Source organism: Gallus gallus, chromosome 1, assembly GCF_016699485.2.
Source record: "Gallus gallus isolate bGalGal1 chromosome 1, bGalGal1.mat.broiler.GRCg7b, whole genome shotgun sequence".
NCBI classification, from domain to species: Eukaryota; Metazoa; Chordata; class Aves; order Galliformes; family Phasianidae; genus Gallus; species Gallus gallus.
The window spans coordinates 139,147,523-139,160,256 of record NC_052532.1 but is presented as its reverse complement, the minus strand read 5'-3'; the positions used below and the strand labels follow the sequence as shown (position 1 = coordinate 139,160,256).

Sequence of the window (12,734 nt, the reverse complement as noted above, 5' to 3'; positions counted from 1 at the left end):
TATACCAATCTTTCATGACACTTCATTTTTCAGAATAGAATAAACATTTCTCCTAACCAAGTCTGATGCAAGACATCACACCTCAGAAGTCAATATCTTTCCGAACAATTCTTTTAACTTTATTTTCATTAATCTAGTGAATTAATTTTGCCTATGTTTTCTGTTTCTGAAACAATTAAGGTTTGGCTGTTGCTGTTACTGTCTGGTCCCCTGACTACTAGCTAGAATTTCTCTTTACATATATGTATATATATATGTATTCACCTCAAGAACTTATGCTTAAGGGAAAAAAAAAGGTGGAATTTATAAGCACAGGTGGATATGTACAGGTAAATAGCTTCTGGAAGGCTAGGTCACTGGCACACCCCAGAGAAATGAGACATTTCTTCCTAATAACATTTTGAACTCCCACTTCTCTAACAGGCTCTCCACAATCTAAGTGAGGCATTTGACCTCTGCTCTGAAGAAAAATTCCATCTTGTTAAGTGAAATCTACTGGCCAAGCAACTTTCGTTGTGTACTGAGTCTCTGAGGTATCAATTTCTAATCTAACATTGAAGCAATCTTTGTTTTCTCTTTCTCCCTTTATAAAACAAGCAGGGGACACAAAGTCCATTCCCTTATTTAGAAAGCTTTTTTTAATTCTAAAAACAAAAATCCAGAAGTAATTATTTTCCTTTCTTCCTGTTCCATAAATCCAGACAGAAGCTGCCTGTTGACAGGCACAGAACCTCACAGAGGAAGTTGTGGGGAGAAAAGGGATAATGTGGTAACCATAAAAATCAAAGATAAGAGAGCTCTCATAACATAACCACCTCTTGAAGGGCACAACACTCATTGGGGAACCTCAGCTTCTTATCGATTGTGGACAGGATTCATCTCACCGGCTGCCATTTAAAGGTCAAAAGGCTCAGTACAAGAGTGCATCTGGCTTAGGCATTGCATTTAAGGGGGCATGGATCCCCAGCAGATGTATCCGTCCCTCCTCAGTTCTCGTAGAGGGAGCAGAGAAAACTTACTGCTGTATTTTCAGACATCAAGAATTAGGTGAGATGAACCTCCCCCCCCCTTTTTTTAAACACTCTATTACTGCAAATACAGCATACAAGATTTATTTTAATAAGAGGTGCTTACAGCAACAGTGGCTACATCGTCTGTGGGGAGTATTTTATTTCTGGAACCACAAAAGTGAATTTTCATCTGAAAACGCATCGCCGTGTTCAGCACGGGCTTTCCTGTGTTAATACTTACAGTATTTGGAAGAACCTTCTTTGTGATTCTATAATAAATACAGCTCAGGATAACTTCACTTTCGCACCAAAATCTATTTAATGTTGTCTAATAGGACTCCTTCTAAGATCAAGAACTAGCTGCTCACTTCTGTCCCAAGCAATAAACACTTACAAGGACTTCACCAAGGACTTAGAATATTGCTAATTAAAACTACTAAGAAATTTTGCTAATAAAACACCCAAATTCCAAAGTTAAGGTAGGCTTACACACAATTAAACACCAACACATACAGCTATCAGTGATGAAACTGAACACCGCCTTTTGAAATGACCCAAGATTCATACACCTCCTGAAGGTGTTGTAAGGGACAACCTCCCACACGGTTATCATTTGTTACTGGCCAGGAATACCTGACATTTAGGAATGCCCAAAATAGCGTCCTTTGGTGAGTACAATTTTCAGTGGAGGTCCTAAAAGGAAGGGAACCAGAGAGGATAAAATTAACCTGAATCTACTCCCACTCTACTCTTGAAACACACAATTCCCTGAAAAATCTTTCTCCCATGACTGGCCATCTGGGACTTGTATGTCAGCAACCTACTCAGTAAGAACTGAGAAACAAGCTGTGTCCCAGTAGGAGCTAGTGCTCTATCTGGATAAAGGTAACCCTTTACTCTAATTGGGAAAATTTACAGGGTAAGGGCAAAGAATTTCCAGGTTTATGCCTTGAAATGCAACGCGTTAATTTTAGTAGAAATCTCTGTTCTCTGTTCCAGCTTTCAAATGGCAATTATAAAATAGATTGCCAAAGCCAAATTCCAATCCTCTGTTGAAAAACAAAACAAAACCCACTGAAACAGGACAAGGGGAAATGGTTTCAAACTGGAAGAGGGTAGGTTTAGACCAGATATTAGGAAGAAATTCTTTACTGTGAGGGTGGTGGGACACTGGAACAGGCTGCCCAGAGGGGCTATGGATGCCCTCTCCCTGGAGGTGTTCAACACCAGCCTGGATGGGGCTTTGAGCAACCTGGTCTAGAGAAAGGTGTCCCTGCCTATAGCAGGGGGGATGGAACTAGGTGATCTTAAAGGTCTCTTCCAACCCAAACTATTCCATGATTCTATGAAAACCAGAACCACAAATGCATGAAATCAAAATCATCCATGCTGGAAAGGATCTGACGAGGAAGAAGCTTGGAGAAATGAATGGGCAGGATGCTACCAAAAGAAGGTAAAATAATGCAAAAAAACCCACCCCACTAAATGGCTTATCCAGCCTACAGCCTGTGACCTTGCCTTGAAACATGATGGTCACCAGTGCCTCAGTAACAGAGACATGCAGGACTCTTGCACAGGTTCACCATTCTAATCGAATAAAGGGAGTGGACTGATGTGAACGAGTATAAGACACTGTCTGCAAGAAACAAGAACTAGGAGGGGAAGGGGAGGAACATTTCAGGGAGGACTAAATTGCTGTGGAGCTCCCAGGTACAATTGGAGGATCAGTCAGCCAAGGAAGTCTTCACAGAGCATAAGGCACGAATCCTAAGGCACAAGGAGCAGACAGCAGGCAGCATGCTCCAAGGGAACATCCACAGCTTCTTACAGTCAGTCAGGACTCCTCCCATCGAGTCCATGGATCAGCAATAGCACACGTATCCTATTTACTCTGCTTCTGTTTAACAGTATACAACCTGGGCCTCCATGGCATCTCAGAAAAGACCATTATGTACAGTTTTGCCCACATCTAACTTAAATGTACTTCTTAGCTTTTTTAATTAGATGTGCACGGGCAGAAAGAATACCTGCAATGATAGTTAAAATATTATTAGTAGTAGACTTGTGATTTTCCTGATGAACTGATTTAGCTACCTAACAACCTTGGCATTCAGTATTTGAAAGGGAAAAATAAAGAAATTGGAGCCAATGGTTTCAATAAGAGATTGAAACTTAATGAAACAGAAAACCACTGGAGCAGCATACGAAGAAGCAACATTTACGTCACAATAGTAATTAGTTTTCTCTAAAGATACATCACACTCTCATCATTTTACCTTGCAAAGGAAAGATACTGTGGGCAAGGTTTCCCTTACTGACACCAGCAATAAACAGTGCATTTCCTGGGTCCCTTTAAAAGAGCCATGCCCCGGACCATTCTTGGCAAAACTCCTTAACCTATGTGTTTGAAGACAGTTCAAAACTCAGTATGCTATAATACTGGATAGCACTGACCACAAAGTCATCCCAACACTTCAGTAAGCAGTATACTTTTGCTATAATCTCTATAAAAAAGTGCCTTCTACTGCAATCTGAAAATGCCAAGTATGCAACTAAATTTTCTGCTAGATATTCCAAAGTAAAGACAAAATATTTTCATGGGGCTACTGAGCAGGTGAGGTCCTTTAAACAACAGTTTGCATGTCTACAACTTGTCAGTAAACCAGACTTCTGTGAATAATGTCTTCACTTGTCCAAATAGGTAGCTGCCAGATTCCCTTGGCATCTGAGCACTATGTACCTTGTGACCGAGTCTACATGCACGTATCCAGAACTCTAGCCAGCTGAGGCCTGCAAAGCTCATCAGCATTACAGAATTATTTGAGTTGGAAGGGACCTTTAAAGTTCATCTAATCCAACTGCCCTGCAATGAACAGGGACATCTACATACCTACAGCTCAATCAGGTTGTTCAGAGCCCTGTCCAGCCTGACCTTGGATGTCTCCAAGGATGGGGCATCCACGACATTTCTGGGCAACCTGTTCCAGTGCCTCACCACCCTTATTGTAATAAACCTTTTTCTCATATCCAGTTTAAACATCCTCTCTTGGTTGGAAACCATTTTCTCTTGTCCTATCACAACATGATATGACTCTGCTAAACAGTCCCCTTCTTATAGCACCCCTTTAGATACTGAAAGGCCATTATCAGGTCTCCCTGGAGCCTCCTCCAGGCTGAGCAGTCCTAGCTCTCTCAGTCTGTCCTCGCCGGGGAGGTGTTCCATTCCATGGATCATTTTTGTGGCCTTCCTGTAGAGGGATGTGCTTTCTCCTGTCCCGAGGACTCCGTAACTGGACACAGCACTCTAAATGAGGTCTCATCAGCACAGAGCGGAGGGGCAGGATCACCTCCCTTGTCTAACTGGCCATGTTTCTTTTGATGCAGCCCAGTATATGGTTGGCACATTGCTGGCTTGTGTCCAGCTTGCCATCCACCAGTATCCCTAAGTCCTTTTCAGCAGGGCTGTGCTCTATCTTTACCTCCCCCAGCTTGCATTGATGGGGGAGGTGGGGGTGGGTTGCCACAATCCGGGTGCAAGACCTTGCACTTGGATTTGTCGAACCTCATGAAGTTCTCCTGGGCCCACAGCTCAAAGCCTGTCTCTCTGGATGGCATCCCATCCCTCAGGCATGTCAACTGCACCACACAGCTTGGTGTCATCTGGGAACTTGCTGTACTCAATTCCCACTGTCGATGTCATTGATGAAGATATTAAAGAGCATTGGTCCCAGTACTGACCCGAGGGTCAGTTATCCTACCCTGCGGTTCTCTGGCAGGGTAATCAAAGAGGCTGACAGGATCGTTCTCTAAAAGCACAGATACTAGTTCAGAAATATTGGCGAGACTGAGGTGACTGATATCACAGTTTAGCTCCACTGTTCAGCATGTGCTGCTGACCTGGAAACACTGGGCTGACCTGGGCTCCTGTCTGACTAAGCTGAAGTAGCCAGACTTGAGGCAGCAATAGTCCCTAGCTCTCAGTGGCAGAGACAGGTCAATGTGCATAACCTGGCACTGGTTATGCACAGTACAACCTTAAATGATCAAAAAGGAATGGCAGCCCTTTTTACAAAAGAAAAAAATAACCACCACAAAAACAAAACCATGTTACTGAAAGCTACTAATGCCTTCAGAAACTGCTGCTGAAGCCTTCTATATTTGCTTGTATTTCCAGCATGCCTGAATCCATAGTTTTGTCTGGAGCAAAGAGATAAAAATGAAGAAATATTCAGAATTTTCCCTGTAAATGCTGCAGCTGGAAATGTTTCTGCACCCTGCCCCCCACCCCCATCCCCCCCCCCCCCCCAACCTCAAGGAGGCCAGGTGGAAAAAAACAAATTCCTCCCTAACACACTGCATACCGACTCCTACAGATGGGCACTAAAACCCCTAGGAAGTATTTCTGTGTTCCTTGCTTTGAGCCTGGAAAAATGCAGAGTTAGCATGCACTCAGCTTCATAGAGGTCAGGAGGCAGCACTGTGTCAGAGATGCTTGGAAAATGGGCTTAGCAAGCACAAGTTTGTCATCCTGCACAGCTTGAGGCAGGCAAATATTCCAAGTCTAGGCTGTGCTCAAGGTTACAGCCACAGATGCTGGGGATGGCGGGGTGGGCAGAGAAAGGAACATCCCTAAACAGCATAGCTTCGATACAGAAGGTTTTAAAAAAAATGTGAAAACTGGTGTTCCACCGCTTGAGATTCTTCACATTAGAGCCATCTTCTCAGTTATCTGCTTTTTTAAGCTACTGGTGGAAACATGCAGTTAACTTCAAAAGGTCCTGCTCTGGTTCCCACAGAGTAATCCAAGAACTCGCCCTCCTTTCAAAATTCAGCAACGTCAATCGAAGTCTTGCTCTGTGGGCAAGATTTATATAAATCACCTGCCCAACTGCCTCAGTTTTGCTTTATATACTCCTGTATGCATAACTATCACTAGCTCATTAATCACTCCAAGCTCTCAAACCTTACACATGAAATGATTAACTACTGACCACCACTCATATTACCTGAATGAAAGAAACATTTAACAGAGACAAATATCCCTTCCCTGACACAAACAGCATCTTTATCTCGTGCTTTATGTGGCATTCAGTGTAACTGGGTCTTTTGCCTTTTAACTCTCATATCGCACACTGGGCCCTTTCATCCAAAACGTCAGGTGCACAAGAAAAGTATTTGATTTAAGCCAGGAAGATGGTGAAAACAACTTTCCTAAAAAGTACCCGTCTACCTCATCGAGTGCTTTGGGAAATGTTAAAAGCTGTTGTTCAAACTAACGGGACTGAAAGTGCCGTAGATGGCAGTTATCAAAACAGTTCTGTTCTACATAGAGAGGAAAAAAAAGAAAGAACAGTCTACTTGTAGATTCTCTGTTTGAATTCATAGCAGATCAGCTGCTGACTTGGAGGAGGAACTGCAGCTTAACGTATGCCTCAGTCATATGCTGAATTTTAAAAGCGATGTAATTGAAAGTAGTATCTGAACAGGAGAAGAAACACAAAGCACAGCAAAAGCCTCCAAAATAGTATTGCAGTTATGCAGAAGAAAGAGCGCTCCTTTTTAGTTATCCCCCCCCCCACCAAATTCATGCACACCAGGAACCACCTGGGGTGCTATATTTCAATATTCCCATCCCTGAACTCCTACAAATCCTGCTTAAACAATAATCTTGTTTACTCCGATTCAAAGTAAGATCTGAATCAGAATGAACAAATGTACCAAGTTTTCACACGCTGTCTCATCCACCGAACACTTACAGTCAGAAAGCAAACTCCTTAAGGTTTCCAACTTATGGGTGGTTATGTCAATGTTAAATTTGGCTTAAGATATTCCTGGTGAGCTGCTGGCATTTTGCCTTAAAATGAAACAAATAAACTTCAGTTGAACTCCATAAGTTACCAGTGCCAATTTCTTTTTACAGTTTCTTGCTGAATACTGCTCAGAAAGAGTTGAGAAGGCATTCAGTGCTAACGTTTTCCTTATCAACACCTTAAGTTTCAAAATCAAGTTAAACAACAATATAAGCCTGCACACAGAAAGCAAATAAACATCCCACTTAACCGTGAATGACTTTCATCAAGACCCATTACATATATTAGAGAAAAAAAATCTGCTTCCAAGCTGCATAAACCTGTATTTAAGGTCCTGTTAGCATATTTTCAAACACTGTTCTTGTAATCAAGACATCTGTGAGGAAGCCACTGAATACTAATAGTTCTAAGCATAAGCAGCAATACCGCTTAGCGTAACCAACAGTATTTATCTGCATAGGGCTGATGTTCCCAAGCTGTACCTGCATCAGTACAACTCCTACAGCACCTGTCTCAGCCTAAGTGAAGATCTCAGCCTAAATCCTGAAGATGTGGGGCCAGAAGGTGGGAAATGAATCCCTCCAACAAAACACAAAGGCAGAAAGGCTGATACTTCATTTGAGGTGGAACCGGCAATCCACTTCCAAGAGAAAACTTCACATGGGCTCTGCAGAGGCGATCCATGACAAAGGCCCAAACTTTTGTTACTCCCAGAAAGAGGTATTTAAAGCCAAGAAAATTCCATGCAACCTTAACTAGAGATTTGAAAGAAAATGAGTTTTCTGAAGTGTATATCCCAGCAGATAGAGATGTTCAGTAGAAAATGCTCTTTGAATGACCGATGTGGGAGCCTCAGGAGGATAGCATTGGGGAAGGTAAGAAGGCTGGTGTTATCTACCAACACCAGTGGGCAGAAATGGCAGCCAGGAAGGGCCTCAGTCAGCAGAAGAACCCCAGCTGGTATTCCACACATTTTATTGAAGCTAAAAGAAAGCTTGAGAATTGAGTAAGAGGAATGAGCATGAAGTTTGAGAACCCAATCGATTTTACCACGTAACATAAGTTACACAGAGCCACTTTGCTATCAATCATTACCTCTCATCCAGAATGAAAGTAAGCCTGCTCTGCTGAGAACAGCAATTTAGCTTTGCTGCTGCAAGATGAGACACAGAAAGGCCGAGTTCAGGATTCAGTGCTACTAGTTCAGGGCAAGAGGCAATGAGCCCAATGACAGCAGAAAATGATTTCAACATCAGACATGCTTCAATTAGGCTAAGGCTCTTCATAAGGACAAATACTTTTCTCTACCTGATACCAATAGTAACTGCTATTCCAACAGCAATTCTGTATCAGTCCACTTGAGCACAAAGCCAGTAACGTACCCAATAACAGATTCACCACACTCAGAAACAGAAAATTTGTCAGGAATATCACACTCATGACAGGATGAGAAAGGGAATGATATGAAAAGAGGCTGGAAGCCGATACAGGACACAGCTAAGCCCATAAACGCTTAACTGCCAGGCAGCAGGCGTAATGCAGAACATCCAAAAGCATGAGGGATCATTGTTTGCTCTTCCCAAGGACTACACAAGGAAGATAACACTCCTTTCCGAAGTCTTCTTAGGAGCTGCATTCATCATCCTGCAGGATAGGAACTTGGTTGTCTCACAAACCTGAGGAACTGTTATTCAGGTGGGAATTGCCCTGACTAGGTTCCAAGACTAGTGCTACAAGAAAAATTAGATGACCATAAGACCAGAAGTGCAAACATCCCTGTAATGGCTGAATGAAAGTCCTTGTGGTGGGGAGATATGACAGGGGTGCAATACTTCCATGTGAAATAAAAGGAAAATAGCCAATAACTTCAGAAACATGCTGCCTTTAAGCACTGACAGAAAATAGTATGAGTGACCTTGGTCTTTCTTGCACGTGACAGCTAAACTCTGTCTCAACAGAGTCTAAACCAGCACTGGCTGCATACCAACTTCAGTGAACACAAGGAAGCAGTGGTACTTTTGTCTCCAGCCAATATCAGAGACATTGAAGGGGAAAAAGAGATAGCCTGATGTTGCCTACAAGGAAGCTGGTTGTGGAAGACAAGCTCCACAAAGGATGTGGCAATGGCACTTTGGAAGACTGAAGCAAAATGGGGAACAGAGACAATTCAATCTGCATGCACCAGAGCTGAGAAGTGGAGAAATGATCCTTTGTTCCTTCCCCTTTCAGGGGAATAGCTTAGACTGCTTATTTGCTCCAGGAGTCAGACAGGCCAAGTCTAGAGCTTCTGTATGTGCATGGAATCCAGCTTGACAAGTATTAGGATCCAACAGAAGATTTCTTTAGTACATTTTTTGTGAAACTGTAGACCCTGATCCTCCAAACCCATACCTAGGAAGCATCAGATCTCACCCAAGCACCTGAGGAGCAGTATGTAAAGGTTCTAGCACAGGCTCACACAAGAGAGGGGGATATAACTTTTTGAGTAGCTTGTTGTAGTAGGTTTTGTAAATGGAACTACAGCCAAAAATCAGTCAACCATAGAAAACCCAAGAGTACGTCTTCAAAGATTGTCACTATGCTCAAGAAAAGCATAAAAGGAAACTGATCATAACGTGCTTCTTTTTCACCAGGCTGTTGAAAGGACCTGAAACGCCATGCCCTTTGAGGGCATTAAGACAGTAGACTTTTTGTGTCTAAAGGGAGGCTATGAGAAAGAAGGGGACGGATTTGTTAGTAGTCTGTCGTGATAGAACAAGAGGAAATGGTTTCAAACTAAAGCACGGGAAATTCAGGCTGGATATAAGGAAGAAATTTTTTACAATAAGTGTAGCAAAGCATTGGAACAGGTTGCCCAGAGACATGGTGAATGCACTCCCCCTAGAGACACGCAAGGTCAGGCTGGATCAGGCCCTGAGCAACCTGATTGAGCTGTAGCCGTCCCTGATCACTGCAGGGGAGTTGGACTAGAAGACCTCTAAAGGTCCCTTTCATCTCAAACAATTGCATGATTCTATAAGTGAGAAGGAAGTAGGCGTATCATAAAGACAACTGTGCCCAAGTCTGGGGCCCCCAGCAAAAGAAAGACGCAGAGCTGTTGGAGCAGGTCCAGAGAAGGGCCACTAAGGTGATTAAAGGGCTCTCTTACAATGAAAGGTTGTGGGAGTTTGTTTAGCTTGCAGAAGAGAAGGCTCCAGCGAGACCTCATTGCAGCCTTCAAGTACTTCAAGGAAGCTTATGAGCAGGTAGGGGAGTGACATATTATACAGTCTACTAGCAACAGAACAAGGGGGAATGGCTTCAAACTAAAACAGGGGAAAAATAGGTTAGCTATTAGGTGGAAATTCTTTACTCAGAGGGCAGTGAGGTGCTGGCACAGCTGCCCAGAGAAGCTGTGGTGCCCCATCCACAGAGGTGCTCAAGGCCAGGCTGGATGGGGCCCTGGGTGGCCTGAGCTGGTGGGGGGCAGCTCCATCCACAGCGGGGAGGTTGGAGCTTGTCAAGGGAGGTCATCCTCCCCTTCTCCTCTGCCCTTGTCAGGCCTCACCTGGAGTACTGTATCCAGTTCTAGGTTCCCCAGTACAAAAAAGACAAGAATCTCCTGGAGAGAGTCCAGTGGAGGGCCACGAAGATGTTAAAGGGCCTGGAGCATCTCCCCTATGAGGAAACGCTGAGCGACCTGGGTCTGTTCAGCCTTTAGAAAAGACTCAGACGTGATCTTATTAATGTTTATAAATATCTTAAGCGTGGGCATCAAAGAGACACGGCCAACCTCTTTTCAGCAGTCTGTGTGGACAGGGCAAGGGGAAATGGCCATAAACTGGAGCATGGGAAGTTCCGCACCAATATGCAAAGGAACTTCTTCACAGTGAAGGTGACAGAGCACTGCAACAGGCTGCTGAGGGAGGCTGTGGATTCTCCTTCTCTGGGGATATTCAAGAACCATCTGGACGCCTACCTGTGCAGCCTGCTGTAGGGAGCCTGCTTTGCAGGGGGGTTGGACTCAGTGATCTCTAGAGGTCCCTTCCAACCCCTGTGATTCTGTGATCTTTAAAGTTCATTCCAACATGAGTCGTTCTATGATTCTATGAGAACAGGAAAGCAAAGCAGTCTGTGGTTTCGAGTGACAAGATACACACTCTTGTCAACAAATATTACAGCTATTCCACAATAAATCACTGTCCATTGTCCATATACCAGAAACTGCAGGATACTGCATTAGTATCTTGATTTCCTCAAAGCTCAGAAGAGAGAAAAAAAGCAAACATGTCTGTTTGGACAAACACATTTGCTGGCAATGTATCTGTACAGTTCTGATGAGACCCAGATAGAAATAGCGTCAGAGAGGTGATGGACCGCTAAGCCTCATCACTTCAATGAAGAAGGAGGAACAGAAGAAACCTCTTACTGTCACTGCCACTCTGATGCAAAACCCTGGAACAAAAGCAGACACTAATCTACATCTCAGCAATGTACTCAGATGACAGCATGCTGAGGTTAGCTTAAAGGGAAGAGAGAGAATTACACACTCAGCCAGCATCTTAGAAAAGTTTAATACAGCAATGCTATCATCACTTGCTTGGTTCTTGGAAGGTGAAAAGTGATACGAAGCTTAAAATTCACTGCTGAAACAAGAGGTAGACAGCCTTCTCTCAGCACAGAGAAACACCAGTCTTTCTTAAGCATGCAACCAGTGTTCACTTGCCCCCATTTATATGAACTTATTAAAGCTTTTGGTTGAATGAAGAATTTAGGTGATAATGATTGTGGGATTCAAACAAGAAAAAAAAAAAACAGATGTAACTGGATAACTAACGAACATTTACATAATTATAGCAAAGACAAAGAACTTGAGCTTTAATGTGGCTTGAAATCAACAAGGTCAGATCTACAGCTCAGATAAACATGGCCCTAGATTTTAGCATGAAGGTACTTCCAAATGGCTGGTCTTCATTGGCTGTATCTGTTTTGTTAACTGCAAGTAACTCAACGAGGATACTCAAGCTGAAGTAGAAGCATGATTATAGTTTACTAAGTAAGTAAAAATTGTTTTCAGCAACAGAGAAGACCACCTTTAACAAAGAAAAGGAATCTTCCAGATACCTCTGTAATGCAGATAAGAACACGACAGATACCTTTAAAATCCAGATGGAATTTTTATACTGAAGAAGCTCAAGTATTTTAGATATTCTAAACAAAGTGTTATTTTCTTTTGTTTAAAGTCACTTTTCTTTAGAAAGAAAAGTAAAAATAAAAAATGAAAAAACATCTCTCAAATCTTCTTGCTGAAGAATTCTTAATAAAGTTCTAAAAATCTCTGATGAAAGTTTTCAGTTAGGATCAAATTTGCTTTATGATCAGCTGTACTAAATTCCTTTTCTGACACTCTGAATCCATGTTTTTTATTAGTTTTCTACCTCTGTGTCATAAAAGACATACTTTTTGAAAGGAGAAGATCTAAAGGAGTAAAGAACTTTCAAAGGCAACTTTCTCTAACAAAAGTTTAGTAAAAATGACCTCCACTACTATCAAGGCATTCTACATGTCTTGGATAGCATGGTCTTTAAACTCTTGCTTCTGCTTTGTAAATCCACTGTTTAATTTCCAACATTTCTGTAAATTCTATTAATTCCACTTGTTAGTACCACTGATTGATTCAGTGTAACTTCTCAGACTTTTTAAAATTACTATCAACCTAATTTTGTTTGAACTGAAACATACACTCTGAACATGCAAAGATGTGTTGGGAGTAACACAGGACATCCGGAAGGCTGTGTGGGCGCCTACTGCTTGACATACAGAGCTATCTAAGCTCCTGTTTTCAGTTCAACACTACGACTTGAGAGAAAACAGAATTACTTCTTTATCCAGAGTAGAATTCTACAACATTTTATAATTAAGACTATTATTTCTT

General features: G+C 42.4%; 1 protein-coding gene across 8 annotated transcripts in view; it reads right to left on the bottom strand.

Moving 5' to 3' along the window:
- Positions 1-12,734, bottom strand: part of NAXD (NAD(P)HX dehydratase) — a 52,856-nt gene that overhangs the window by 17,109 nt on the left and 23,013 nt on the right. The window lies entirely within an intron of this gene.